This window comes from Lynx canadensis, chromosome A2 (assembly GCF_007474595.2).
Source record: "Lynx canadensis isolate LIC74 chromosome A2, mLynCan4.pri.v2, whole genome shotgun sequence".
Taxonomy (NCBI): domain Eukaryota; kingdom Metazoa; phylum Chordata; class Mammalia; order Carnivora; family Felidae; genus Lynx; species Lynx canadensis.
Window position 1 is genome coordinate 44,884,716 of NC_044304.2, and position 15,573 is coordinate 44,900,288.

A 15,573-nucleotide genomic window follows, 5' to 3' on the forward strand; every position below is an offset into this window, starting at 1 on the left:
TTAATCCAGGACTCCTGTACTAGGAAATATTTTTAATTCTGTTTTCTTTTTCTATAATAGATTTTTATAAAATAGATATTTTTGTATAATAGATATAGATGGGTCACATCATATTATTCCCTTCTTCTTCTTTGTTGCTCCTTCTGTGAAGTAAGATAGCCTAAGAAAAATAAAAATATCTCTCTATCTCAATTGTAATTTAAAGAAGAAAGATAACAACTATCTAATTGCCTATTTTGGGGTCATTGGAAATTGGAAAGATACTACCATTTAGAGAAGGCTTTTTATTCAAAACATATTTATCTATGCACACAGAAAAACTGGAAGACCAAGAGTCAGAAGTAAATCTGTATTTAGATTAACTCCACTATTTCAGTCGGTAAATTAATCACTCAGAGCAATAGCATGGGCATAGACTATGTGTGCACTTGATTTCACAGGGCAAAGAGAAAAAGAGGTTAGGTAATATTTGTAAATCAAAATTCCAGCTAGAGGTCTTTGCTAATTTATGGCTTTCTCAGCTGCAGAAGGAAACAGTGATCAGCTAGGACCAATAGGAATCCCAAGGTTTCAGAGCTGGTTAATGGCAGAGCTGGGACCTAATTATAGATTATTTGCTAGTTATAGAGATACAAGAGAGTACTAGGCAGTAGTCTTAGGTAGTGATTAAGAGACTGGGCTTACAGGCAGAGAGATCTGGCTTTGAATCTCATTTTTCTCACTTACTAGCTCTGTGACCTTGGACTACATAATTAACCTGTGTTGGGATAATAGCAGTGCCGACTTCTTAGAGTTGTTTTGATGACTGTGATAATCCATGTTAAGTGCTTAACATAATGTTTGGCACTCAGGAAATATTAGTAGTTGTTTTGTTGTTGTAGCTTATATTTGAATAAAATGGCTGCACATACATTCTGAATCTTGTTGAAATGAACATTTTTTAAGTTGCCACCACCAGCCCATTAGAGTAATTAGCAAAGAGAACTGCTGAACCTGCCATCAAAAACATGCCCGAGAATGTGAAAGATTATAAACACCTAAGGCTAGAAACCACTTTTTGCTGTTCTATATTGCTGTTTTTGGATGTTTTTATATGTGGTTACAAGTTATGTCCTGTGTTTGATAAGCCTTGATTTCCTTGGCTTTCAAGATGGTGGACAGAAAGGAGTGTCCTGTATTTCCCATTAGAGTTCATATTCCAGCCGTACAACCAGTCCCAGGACACTCCATCCCCAACCATCCAGATGGTTCTCTGATGCTTGTCTTGTGCCAAATCACGGCACAAAACTTGCCAATAAACCAGTTATGAAATATGCCATATCCACCCCATGTTTGGGGTGGATATAAATGTTGCTGAGGTAGGAACATCCACCTTTTTTAAGAGATTAAATACTTTATTTCTAGACTTCTCATTAAATGCAAATGGTGATTCCCCAAGTATAGTGTAAGAGACAGTTTTAGACTTCATACTTTCACTGTTTTTTGTTTTTTGTTTTTTTTCAATAATTTGTTTCTTACAATGTGTATTAGGAAAATACTAGTTTTCCGTTCATGGCAATGATTAAAACAAAAAAACAAACCTCCTTTTAAAATATGTTTAAGTAAAGGGATGCCTGGGTGGCTCAGTCGGTTAAGCATCTGACTCTTGATTTTGGCTCAGATCATGATCTCACAGTACATGAGTTCAAACCCTGCATCGGGCTCTGTGCTGACAGTGCAGAGCCTGCTTGGAATTCTCTCTCTCTTCCTCTCTCTGCCCCTCCCCTGCTCCTGCTCTCTCTCTCTATCTCAAAATAAATAAAAACTTAAAAAAAATAAAATGTATTTAAGTAAAGAAGTGAGCCAGTATAAAGAAAAATGTTAAGTATGTGTTATTATGAGACAATACACAAAATCATAAAGATGGGATATGAAGATTGGGAAAGATGGTACATTGGCATTTTACAGGATAGTTTTAGCGGACTTATGGAAAGGATTTAGAGGGACATATGACAGGATCAATACCTGTTTTGCTGAGGCACATGGAACACTTAAAAACTAAAATGTCCTGATATAGGGGGGAACAAAAAAGACTGTGGCAGGAAGAGCCTGGTAACCTGTGCAAGTGGAAGGCCAAGATCTGTAGGTATGAGCCCTGAGGTCATTGGCTCCCTGCCAGGGGGAGTTAATTTGTTTAAAAGCCAAGCTCTTTCTGGGCTTGGCTGGTGGTGCTCCATTGCAGTCGGTTTTTCTGCAGAGGTTCTCTGCTTCTTTTATTATTCTTATAGGTGAGAAGGGGGAAAAAAAGAAATATGAGTTTTATCTGGTCCATATGTTCACAGAAGTTAGCAATCCTGTTACTTTAGGTAAGGTCAGAAGGTATTTGAGAGAACATTTATCTCCCGTTGCTTGGTTCTGACTCCCATTAGCATTAATGGGAAGTACATGTGTGTGCATAGGGGCATCCAGACCACCAGGTCGCTGTGAAGGACATTAACATAAACCGAGAAATGCAATTTAGAAATCTGCCCCATAAAGCACGATAAAGGCAGAGAAAACCATTCTGAACTCCATGTGAACTGTGCCAAGTACTGAATCGCACATCATAATGCTTCAGCCCTGTACCTTTAATGTAAATGTAACAGTTTAGCCTGAAATATGACTGAGCACTGTATTTTAATTCAATTTTGAGGTCTACAAAGGGACTAATTTATCAGAGAAGGTGTTCTCTAACCTTAAAATGTGCTTGTATTCGTTTTGATCTCCTCATACGTAGGATTAAAACACCGTGAAGGTCAGACATCAGAACACATCTTCCCTAACCTTTTTATAATAATTCTGTCATTAACAATGCTTTTAAAATCCAATTCTCTTTCTCCTCACCCCCACCACTGTGTTTTCAAGGGAGGCCGGAGATAGTGTCAAACACAGGGTCAGTAAGTAAGCGGGTGGGGGAGAAGGAAGGGATAAATCCACTACAGCAGGTACAGGAGGTTTAAAATAAATCTCTGGCTGGCAACCATAAAATGGATAAATATTCAGATTATGCATGAGCAGGCTTCCAAACTGCAGAATTCTGACAGGTGCCCAGGGGGCTCTTGATTATCATCCCATCATCTGAATTTCTAAATTTTACTGATATTATTTTTTAAGCTAGTTATAGTATATTTGGGATTTGGTTTGCTGTTTAATTTTAAACAAGAACAGTTCTCATGTCAGACCCCTGAATCCTACCAGAAAGCATAATATTTGACCTTTCAACCAAGAGGAGCTTTAGCAATTGTCGACATCATTAAAAACTATACAGAGGGCAGGCTGCATTTGCATGCAATATTGTACTTACTAATTCATTTTTATCTCTGTAGCAGAGTAAAAGGCATGCCGTTTCGCATGATACAGTGTCTTTGCTGTACAGGTTTCATATGAGAGATATTTTTAAGTAGCACTCCTAAAGAAGGGCAACTTAGCGTATTTGTCTTCAATGTAGTTCAGCAAGATAACTATGGTTATAGCAACCCTAGCTCCTATTGACAACCTCCAGGCATGAAAATGAAGTGCAAGGCTTTAAGCTGTGGATGTTATTATCATAGTTATCTTGCTGAACCACAACCAAAATGACCTTGAGTAAGTCTACGGCTGGTGATTCCAGACTATACTTTGAGAAGCTCTGTCCTACATCAAAGAACTTTGCACATGCCACATCGCAAGTGAAAGTTCATTAGAATGCTTAGCAGAAATATAGATTTCCAGTGCCCTAACCTAATAAATCTAAGTCTTTAGGGATAAAGAAAAAAAACATTTTTAATAAGCACCCTACTTGATCTTGATATATATGCTATATTTTCAGGGGTTGGCAAATGATGGCCCATGGGCCAAAGCCAGCTATCTGTTTTTGTACAGCCCAGGAGCTAAGAATGGTTTCTACGTGTTTCACTGGATGAAAAAAATTCAAAATAATAATAACAATTTCAGATATGTGAAAATGTTATGAAGTTCATATTTCAGAGTCTGTAAATAAGATTTCAGTGGAAGACAGCCATGTCATTTGTTTACATATTGACTGTGGTTATTTTTACACAACTGCAGAATTGAACAATCATGACAAAAACCATATAATATATAACTGCCTACATAATTTTCTCAATTTTGCCTCTTAACCAGCAAAACCTAAAATATTTGTTATTTGGCCCTTTCCAGAAAAAAAAACAAAAACTTACTGATCCTTTGTTTTATGAGTTTTTTATTTCCCTAGACAGATCTTCAATACTTGGTCTGAGGTATAGCCTTGCCAGGTTATGCAGTACTAGGAATTTTGACATCCCCTTGAGTCTGATTACAAGCTAAAATTGGTGGGGTTAGTTCTTTCACAAGACCTTAACCTTACCCCAGTATCAAAAGGGTTGACCTAGTACTTGGATATAAGTTAAAAATCCAGAGAGGCAATTGGATCATTGATTGAGAGAGAGGAGAAAAAAACCCTTGGAAGACACTAGAACAATGTATTCGATCTGATTCTCAAGGAATGAGAAGGCCTCACGCTGATGGAACCAGACAATTAGGCCAGGGAGAGTCCGAAAGCACAAAATGTGTCAACTGGGGTTTATCAAGATACTTATCTCTTCCTGAACTTTTCACTGTCACCAGCCTAAATCATTTGAACTGTTTCACATTTAGTTTACCCATGTCTCTGGCTGCAGGTTGTTCTTTTACTAATAATTTGTTTTTTTTTCTTTTTAAGTTGCCCTCTATACACGTTTTACCCTGTTTTCATCTGAATTTTAAAATATTTCTTAATAGATCAAGAAATAAAATAATTTTTAAAAATTAAAAATAAATAAAAAGACTTATTTTTGTTTTCCAGATTACATTTTTTTTCTATTCAGTGCACAGAATTACTTTCATAATAAAAAAAATTGAACTTTAACTACCTTTGATAGAAAAAAGATTCTCAGTAGAATTTAACTAAGACCTCAAATACTTGGGGGCACCTGGGTGGCTCAGTCATGTAAGCATCGGGTTTTACCTCAGGTCATGATCTCGTACTTTGTGGGTTCGAGCCCCGGGTTGGGCTCTGTACTGACCACTTAGAGCCTGAAGCCTGCTTCAGATTCTGTCTCCCTCTCTTTCTTCCCCTCCCCGGCTGGTGCTCTGTCTCTATCTCACAAAAAGAAATAAATGTTAGAAAATTAAAAAAAAAAAAAGACCTCAAATACTTGTAACAAGAAAATTCTCATTTTCCATTCCTGCAAAGGGAAGATGCTCCTGTGGCTTAATGAACATTTAGTTGATGCTTTCATCGCCAGAATGCTCAATGTCCAACCCGTCAATAATTTATTTACATTTAGAAGAAAAGATGTTATCAAACACATACATATAACAGAAAGGAAATTCTTACCAACACCAATGAGTTTCTACAGCATTTCTACAATATTCCATGTAAAATACATCTGTTTTTAACTGTACGACATTGAGAAATATCAACCTATCCATGCATACCATGACTGACACAATAATGTAGAGTCTTTTCACTTGGAACCTTTTTTGAAAATGAGTTTGAAACAGCCCACATCTTCTATGTAAAATTATTCAAGGCTTTATCCATATTTGACTGGGGATCAATCAGAAATCAGTAACCAGCAATGACATTTGGCTGCTAACCCACAACAAAAGCTTTTAACATTGGGCCCTTATAACAGAATACATTTCAACCTAATTAAGTGTCTTCCACTGGAACCAATTATTTCTAGGCAATAATTAAGGGTCTTTCTAATAGGATTAACACGAATTTTGACCCAAGGCACCCAGAGTAGGAAAAGTTTGTTGTTAGAAGTGCTAAATGCTAATTATGTTAGGTCCCCTGGTGGAAGGACAATGGCCAGAGTATTTCAATACTAGATCCTGTTAGATATGGAGACCTGCCACAGTGGAGTTGGCAACAGTTAAGTAAGATAGGAGAATCCTAAAGAAAAGTTAGATAAGTGTGCCTCTTGTTCCTCCTGTGTTCACAGAGCATGACATAACCTGGAACTCTTTATACCAAGACATGAAGCCAAGACCTTGATGAAACAGTGTAATATTTCCCCTGACATTCCTGTGAGCCCTAATGAGGGCCACATGGACACAGCAAATAATGTGCCTTTAGCAATATTAATCATGGATAGAATGATTCCCCTTTTGCCTAATTCTTTCTGTAAAAGATCTTCTCACATTTTATAATGCTAAGATTTAATTTTATTAAGATTGCATACTGAGACAGTCTACTCTGACTGCATCCTGCCATCATTTCTTTATCTTTGGTCTTCTCCATCCTAGGAAGTAATCCCCTAACTCTTGTGTTCCTATGCCAACTCTGCCCTTTCATAGGAAGGCATCTATGCCTAGGCAGGCTTCACATTCTTGCTTTTGATATAAAAGACACACTGCAGGGCAAGATTTTGAATAAAATTTCAATCTTACTAGATTGCTAATAAGAAAAATGCAAATGTAAGCACAAGTGTGATAGGATTTTTTACATATGAAATTGGCAAAAGATAAACATAAAGAAAACCTTTTGTTCATGAGAGTGTGGACAGTACTCATACAGTCACTATAAGTAGGAATGTAAACTAGAAGAGACACCGTAGAGAGAAGATAACATTGAAAAGTGCAATCTCCGTGGCTTGGGAATTCCATTTCTGGGTATCTGCTCTAGAGGAAATTATACATGTTCTGAGGTACACTTGCAAAGATGTTCATTACATTGTTTGTGATGACAAGGGAAAAATACACAAACAAATTAAAGAATAATACATGTGGTATTATTTCATATAATGCATGTAATATGATTTAATATAAAATTAGTAATAGGAAATCATACCATGTAATATTTAAACATAAAAATACATGTTCAGGATAAAAATTAACTCATGGTATTTGTGAGAGAAGGGATCTGGAGAGAGGTTATATGAAAGGACTTAAGCTATATTGGCAATATTTTACTTGGGTAAAATTTTCATGTATATTCAGAGGGGAAGAGTCTGTAAAAAAATGTTAGAGACTGCTGATTCTAGAAATGGGAATATGAGTACTGCTGATTTGTTTTTGTTAGTCATCTATGTATAATATCTCAAATTAAAAGGAAACGCCAGGTCAGAATTCTTATGCATGTTAAGATATCACAGTCAAAATCATTCAGATAGTGGATCCAACTTTCTATGTCTCCTCCTGATATTACAGAATAGATAAAAACCTTATTGCTAATGATATTTAACCTTTTTAATCCAAAATTGTCTTTTAAAGAAAAATCTCTACTGTAGAATGAAATAAATGGTTTAGTTCCTAATGAATACTCAGCAATCAAAATAAATAAAACAAACAAACAATAAAGGCAAACAGAATATGACTCTTTGGCTTCATTAAATGTGAAGCACATAATTAATTTCTTTTCCGGCAATTCAAAGAGACTTGTGTTGTTCTGATTCAGTTTAATTGAACTTATTACCACAAGCAGATAATAAGAAGAATATTGAAGATATCCATCTGGCTTGCACTGAAAACCTCACATGTTTCATTCTTCATGGCTGTCATAGGCCGTACTAATTGCCTCATTTCAGCTCTTTTACAATCAGTATGATTTAGCTATTAATGTGATAAAATTCTTACTCGAGAGGAAGTTGATATTAAAAAGCATAGATCTCTGGCCTACCTCTGCTACCACTACTGAACCCATCCCCAGCATTATTAAAGTTATATATTTTTCAAATACATAAATAAAAGTCCGTCTCTTTCTTGTGCATATCTTTTTAGGTTACATCTGTCATCTTATATCTTGCCATAGAGCTGTTTCCCGCTGAAGGAAAGAAATGGTTTATGTTGAGCTTTTCAGTTCATAAAATGTTTAAAGATCAATGTGGTTTGTTTTCAGCTGTGGTATGTTTTCTTTTTTATAATTTCCAAAGCTGAAATGGATTTTAAATGGCTAATTGTGTAGTAAATTAAAAGGAAAGTAAAATCAAGCACTTTTATCTTCTGTTCCTAAGTATCAGAACTTCCTGTGGTTTGTCATGAAGACTGGTTGGTTTTATATGGACAAGCTCTCCCAGAAGCAGAGGGGTGTGTGTGTGTATGTGTGTGTGTTAAATCATCCATCTCCTTTTATTTTAGAGATGGTCCCATGGGGGAAGCCAGCATTTGGTCCCAATTCCAAAAAGGAAAGTTTGGTCTGTTACAAACCCTGAACCAGAAAAGAGATGTGTCAGAAAAATTCATGAGTGATTCTCACCTTCGTTTCTTGGCATTTGTTTTCTGTACCAGAGGCAGGAGGGGGTTTTGCTGTCCCAAAGGAGTAATGCCACCAAACCATAATTGAATTTCTCTGGCTGTCATAGGCAATCAAATCTAAGAAAACCTCCCAAAAGACTGTAGGCTTTTAGGTTAAATACAGAATCTGACCAGGATGAAGGCAAGTTAATTAACATTTCCATCATTTCTCTCTGATTTACTCTAGCAAGATTCATTTCTAAAAGGTTAAAATGGTTGTCTCTTTTATGCAGCCATTTGAAGAGCCAGAAGTAGGTTACTAGCTATGGAAGAAGAAATGTAAGCACAACACTTAGAGCAACAGTGGCTTTTTACATGGCCTTCTAGCAGTTCGATAATCACTGTGCAAAAGTGCAAGACATGTTATTAAATGAAGATTAACAATATCCACTTTGAAAGCTGCCCATACTAGAAAACATGTCACCTATTGCCATATTAACTCCCCCCTTCTGTCTCTTCAGAAGTAGAACTGCTTTTAAATGTAAGTCAAGCTTCAATTTTTCCAAGAAGAGTAAGATTCGACAGGGTCTAATCAGAAGTGCCTTCTCTTTCATATCTATTTTCATAAGGCTTACCCACATGTCTTGTGACATATATCTGTCTCTGTTGGCTTTGTCTACAATACAAATAAAATAGCTGGTCACAATGCTATTGGCACTAGTGCTTCTTAATGGGTAAGGCAAAGAAAAATTAAATTATACAGACCAGTATAGTTGATGAGAAGACAATCTGATACAGTCCAAATATGAGAGAACAGTGAAAAGCTACAAATCACATACTTGTCACCCTCCCTCTGTGACACCACGGGCAACAGGCCACAAGCATCAGAATTGCCTATTGGTTTTTTTAAATAAATGCACATTCTTGAACTCTCCCCTGCTCTGATGAACAAAAATCTCCAAAGGTGCAACCCAGGAATTTCCATTTTTAATAAGTTCTCCGGGGAATGCCTGGCTACAAACCTAAGAGCTCACAGTCTAAGAGTAGATACTGATAAGCAAAGAGATAGAGCTTTGTTGAAAGTATAGAAGGAACAGAAAGGAAGGAATGAAGAGGGGATTCACTGAGGGGATAAAAGTGATAATTGAACTGGGAACTAAGAAATGAATAAGAGCTCACCAGGTTACGAAATATAAAGGTAATATCAGGCAAAAAAAATTTTATCTAGTAGCCAAAGGCATAAAAGTTCCCAGCATGTTTAGGGAAAAACCAGTGAAAAGATGAAATGAGAACATGTCCAGAAAGGAGTCCCCTGAAACAATCTTGGCCATATTTCAGGAACTGTGGGCAATAGAGAGGCAAATATTTTGATTTTCTTTTTAACGGAAAGAAAACACATTCCATTAACTATACATATATGATCTTGACCCCAACTTGATGGGAAATTTTACATCTTCTAAGAGGATTTAGAAAGAAAAGTAGTTATCACAGCATAGGATGTTTTAAATACTTTTTTAAGTATGTGATAATCCATGTTATTTGTAGAAATATTAGAAAAAAAGTTAATCTCATTCAGAGAGATCCAATTAAATATTTTTTTACATTCTTTTACAGAATTACATCTAGGGGTGTGTGTGTGTGTGTGTGTGTGTGTGTGTGTGTCTGTGTGTGTTTAAATCTATATTTGACCCTTGAACAATGCAAGGATTAGGGCTACCAACTTCTGTGCAGTCAAAAATCCATATATAAGTTTGACTCCCCCAAAACTTAACTACTAATAGCTTACTGGTTTGTGTTTTGTTTTGTTTTTTTTACTAATGCCCTACTCTTGACAGAAAGCCTTACCAATGACATAAACAGTCATTTAATACATATTTTGTATGTTGTAGGTATTATATAATGTATTCTTACAATAAAGTAATCTAGAAAAAAGAAAATGCTATTAAAAAATAATAAGAGGAAATACATTTACTGGATTGTACTGTGTCAAAAAAATCTGTAAATGGACCCATGCAGTTCACTCCTGTTGTTCAAGGGCCAATTGTGTATCTATCTGTCTGCAAATCTGTTAATAGATATCCTCATACAAAAAGATCCTGCTATGGGTACCAGGTTGGCTCAGTGGGTTGAGTGTCAGACTCTTGATTTTGGCTCAGGTTATGATCTCACAGTTCATGGAATTGAACCCTGTATAGGGCTCTGTACAGACGCCTCAGAGCCTGTTTGGAATTCTCTCTCTCTCTCTCTCTCTCTCTTTCTCTCTCTTCTCTCTCTGCTCCTCCCTACTTGCTCTATCTCTTTCTCTCTCTCTCAAAATAAATAAAACTTTTGGGGGAAAAAAAAGATCCTACTATACACACAGGGGAGAGGCGGAGAGCAAGAGAGAGACACAGAATCTGAAGCAGGCTCCAGTCTCTGAGCTGTCAGCACAGAGCCCGATGTGGGGCTTAAACTCGTGAACCGGGAGATCATGACCTGAGCCAAAGTCAGACACCTGACTGATTGAGCCACCCAGGAGCCCCCTCCTACTGAAATTTCTTATCAGTGACACATGATGTTACCAATCATATCCTGATCACATGAATTATTAGAGAATAGATAAAATGACAGAATCAGTATTCAAAATTACCATATAAGATAATCATATGAACCAAATGTAACAAGCCTAATTTAATAGTAGCAAATGTAAAGATTTATACTTGGCCCCCAAAATCAGGAAGAGAGAGAGAAGTTTTAGGTTATGCTGTGTGTTTAAAGTTTTAGTTGACTGTAAGATCATTGCTGAGTCGGCAATATTCTACATTGTTTTGAGGCAAATTAGATCTATAATTAATAGAGTATCCAAAATAAGAGAGGGGGAAAACTACAGTAACACTGATGAAAATACTGGGAAAGGACTATGTTTTTATTTCTAGACTGACAATAAAAATTTGAAATCAGCCTAGAGGAGGACAGCTGGGGTGATGGTAGGAGGTACAGCTAAAGGAACTGGGAGTGGTGAGGCCAAAGAAGAAGACCTGTGGAGGGTGGATGAGAGGAATGGTCAGTGTTTTCAAATATTTGAAGAGCTAGCACACTCTATGTGACGTCAAAAGGCAGTACCAGAATAGATGGGTGGTAAGCATTAGAGCAAAGGATATTTTTTTGTGTGTTCAATAAAAAGAAAAAGGTTCAAATACTTACACCATGCGAAAGATGAAACTCGTGATTTTTCCATTATTGATAATGATCACTACCAGACTGGACATGTGCCCTAGGGAGACAGTGCAGAAAGTATGCAGCCATCAGGTGGAAGCATGTGGTCTGAGTGGCCTGTAAGGGGCATTTTCAAGTAATGTTAACGTACTGGCAGCCTACTTGGATGACTTTGTAAACACTGGCCCATATGAACCTCCCAACTCTGAAATGTTCTCACTCTGCAATTTTGTAGTTTTAAAAACTTATTTCTGCCCTATGTGTCTTTCTACCCCTGAGCAAAGCATGCCCCGAGGTTTAATTCTATCATGTTGACTTAATGTTCTTATTGCAGAATCTCTCTGAATTTTTTTCTCCCAGTCTGAATTTATTCATAATCAGCAATGCAGTATGGGTTGAAAACATTATTATGCTAATTATGGATAGCGTATTCCTAAAACAGAGTCCAGTAAAGAATCTCTTTTCTATTATATGTTGGAATTTGAGGGAGTTCACTAAATAATACTTTTATCTATTGACTGAGGTTGAAAGCCACTGAGAGGTAAGTCAAGGTGCTGAGGCAGATGTCAGCTGAATGTCAGCTTTATCATGATAGAGCTGATGGAAGGGAATGTGGCTAGATACATAGCAATGGCAGGCTCCCTAATGCTGAATTCCAGGTTTGATAGACTTGCACCACTACGAAACGTATTGAATGGGAGAATCAACCCACTATATGTGTTTATTTCACACTTCCAGGAGAAAGAATGGCACAGAGCCAGGAATTCTTCCCCTACCCCCAGACTCACCATTGGATGAGATGGGGGGTGGGCAGGAGAGAAAGGTGGTAGGAAGGATCAGCAGTATTCAAATGTCAGCTATAGCCACAGGTTACAAAGTGTTGGCTAATTTGACTTGAAATCACAGTTTTCTTTTGTTTGTCTGTGAATCAGGGTGCCCTTAGAGTGGGGAGGCATGTACTCTCAAAACCGACCCCAGACCTCGTTGTTCCTTATTGTCTTATATCTCTGGATCACGCATGATACTGCCAGGCCCTCTTTGAACTTCTGACTTAACGCTATTAAGTGGGTCTCATCATTCTGTGGAAAAGGCCACTCTTTTGATTATTTTCAACTATTAACTTATTAAGTAGATATAAGTTGAATATGATGGGGATATGAGAAGATTGTAAAAGGGAATGTTTCAAATCTTTCTGTGTGTAATTCTGCCCATGGTTCTTTTTCGGATCTGCATTTTACTCCCACGTCTATACCATGAGATTATCAGGGTGAATAGAAACTCAGTTATCTGAATGGACACAGTCTTCTCAGGAGCAGCCAGTGGTTAATTGGGACAAGAAAACACAAGTCATTATCTTTGAGAAATCTGAAGCAAATTGAGGCAGGTTGTCACCTCTCACCAGGAAACAAATTAGTCCTGTCTTTAAAAAGACTCTGCTGACTGGGGATTCCTGTCAACTGCCACAGAAATAAGGAGAATGTGGATTAATGGTACTAAATAGTGGTCATGAAACTCCCAGAAACCCATTTTCTTATTTTCATGAATATTTCTAATTGATTTGACTAGTGTGTTTGACAAAATTTGTGCTAAGTTTTAGCTGCAGAAAATCAGGGTGCCATCCTTCAGCCGAAAGCATTAGTATACCAGTCTGTTTGGAAGAAGCTCTGTGTATAAAGGAAAAGCCATAAATTATAAACAAAATAGCTCTTTCCCTTAGCTAACTAACATTTTGGACTCCCTGCCAGCCTGGGGGTGATTGTAGCACAGAGAGAGAGAGAGAGAGAGAGAAGAGAGAGAGAAATAATAAAACACTAACACCATGCTGGGTTATAAAGGTTGTGAATAATATAAAACTTGAGAAGATATGACCTACTTTTTCTGAATTGTGTGAATATGGGAATGATTGCAGTCTAGTGGAAAAAACAGTGAGCTGAGTTTCTGCCATCCTGGGTTCTGGTCCCAGCTCTGTTACCAGCCAACTGTGGGACATTAAGCAGTGTCACTACTAAATATGATTCCAGACTCCAGTTTTCTTACCTATAAAATGAAGAGCCTTGAACAGAGAGAGTTAAGACCTCTTGCAGTTTTAAAGTTCTATGGTTTCATAAAGTAATACTTAGTTGGAATAAAGCCTGAAAGTCCTCTAAATTCCAAGGGTTTTTTTTCTCAACAACAACAACAACAAAATCTTTCCAAAGGTACTGTAACTCAGGCTCCCAAAGGAAATGAAATGATGTCTTCCATGTGCAGGAGATTTGAATTGTATGAGCATTTATTTTACATGAATTCAGTGTATGATCCCTGAAGGAAAGAGAAGAATTACAATTTAAGTGGTGTAGATAGTTTTACCAAGCAGTTGATCCATAAGTACTTATGAGATAAGGATCTGAAAGGACACTGGGCTCAGTGTACCACATTCGTCATATACTTCTTAAAATATGATCATCTTGCCACACTGAATGGGATTCTAGTGTTTGATGACATGTTGATTTTACAATATAGCCACCAAACACAAGCCAGCCACTTCATGTGGCTGATAGCCAAAGAAAGAGCTGGAGATAAACTGGCACATTTGGATACTATATTGATTCTAAGGTGGTAACTTCCTGTGGGATTTTTAGGGCAATTTTCAGTATTTCCCTTAAAAAGTTTGACTTTAAAACTGAGCCCTATGTAGATACATCAGAAAGCATTTAAAACTTGTACATGAATGTTCATAGCAGTATTACTGTTAACAGCCAAAAGTGAAATCAACCCAAATGACCATTAGCTGATGAATGGATAAACCAAATGTGGTCTTTCCATACAATGGACTATTATTCATCCTTAAAAAGAAGTAAAAAACTGACAAATCCCAATGATACATAAATGAACCTTGAAAACATGATGCTCAATGGAAGCCAGACACAAAAGGCTACATATTGTATGATTTCATTTATATGAAATGTCTACCACAGGCAACTTCATAGAAATGGCAAGTAGATTAGCTGTTGTCAGGGGATGAATGGAAGAGAGAATTGGGACTGACTCCTAAATAGTACCAGGTTTCTTTTTGAGGTCATGGAATATTATGAACTTAGATAGTGGTGATGGTTGTGCAAATAATAAATACGCAAAACCTACTAAATTGGATATTTTAAAAGGGTGAATTTTTGCTGTGTGAATTATATCTCAATATAAAAAGAAAAAATAAGTAGTGATCTTTTTGCACTCTAAAAAGAAGAAAGATAAAGAAAAGGAAGGAATAAAGTGAATTTTCCAGCTGTGACCCAGGAATCATAATTTCTAGAGCTTGACACATTCTTAAGGATCATCATCTTAATGATTCTCATTTAGGGGCTTCTCCTGATCCCAATTCTACTGTGATAACAGCCCTCCATCTACTCCCAAAGACATTGTTAGGCAATAGTGCCACCATAAGTCTTCCCTTCTGTAACCTCATAGACTCTTGGCCCCTTCTTCTCAATTCCTGTGACAACATGTCAGATATTAAGAGCATAGTATTTGAATAGAGAGGATTTCTGGTACATCCAATATAATCCATTTGTTCCCTTCTCTACTAATACATTGTAGGGGGAATACTGTGGGCTTTGCAGGTAGACAAACCAGGTTCAAATCCCATAATCACTTAAAAGCTGTTCAAAGTAAACTTTTGTAATATGGGTATAACAGAACCTATTACATAGGCTTTTGGGGAAAACTAAATTAGAGAATGTATTTACATTAATTAGTATATATCTGATTTCAAATTTTTATTTCCTTCTCTTTCTCTGGCTACTCTTCAAAGCCCACCAATTGAGAGCTCCATATTCCATAAACTGCCATATTCGATAAACATCTTGTCTATGCCATTGCGTATTTGGCTTCAGGAATAAAGTCTTTTTGCCACACTGTTTCTATCTTACCCTCTTAGTTAGTTAGAAAATTAAATCAGATGGTGCTTTAAAGTACTTGGTACGGTATTTGTCCATGTGGTAAGTGTAGTATAAATGTTAAGTATTGTTATTGTTCTCATTATTGTATGGACTGGTAATTCAAGGTGTGAAACCTCTAGAAAGTCTTCTGTGAAATTCTCTAAGCGACCCTACAGCAGTAGCAAGCATTGCTGACTGTGTCACTAGGTTGAATTGATTACCTGCCATCTTTGTGAGACACAAGGAG

General features: G+C 36.9%; 1 protein-coding gene across 1 annotated transcript in view; it reads left to right on the top strand.

Annotated features, from left to right (window-relative positions):
* Nucleotides 1-15,573, top strand: part of CNTN4 (contactin 4) — a 460,587-nt gene that overhangs the window by 396,381 nt on the left and 48,633 nt on the right. The gene's annotated exons all lie outside the window — the stretch shown is intronic.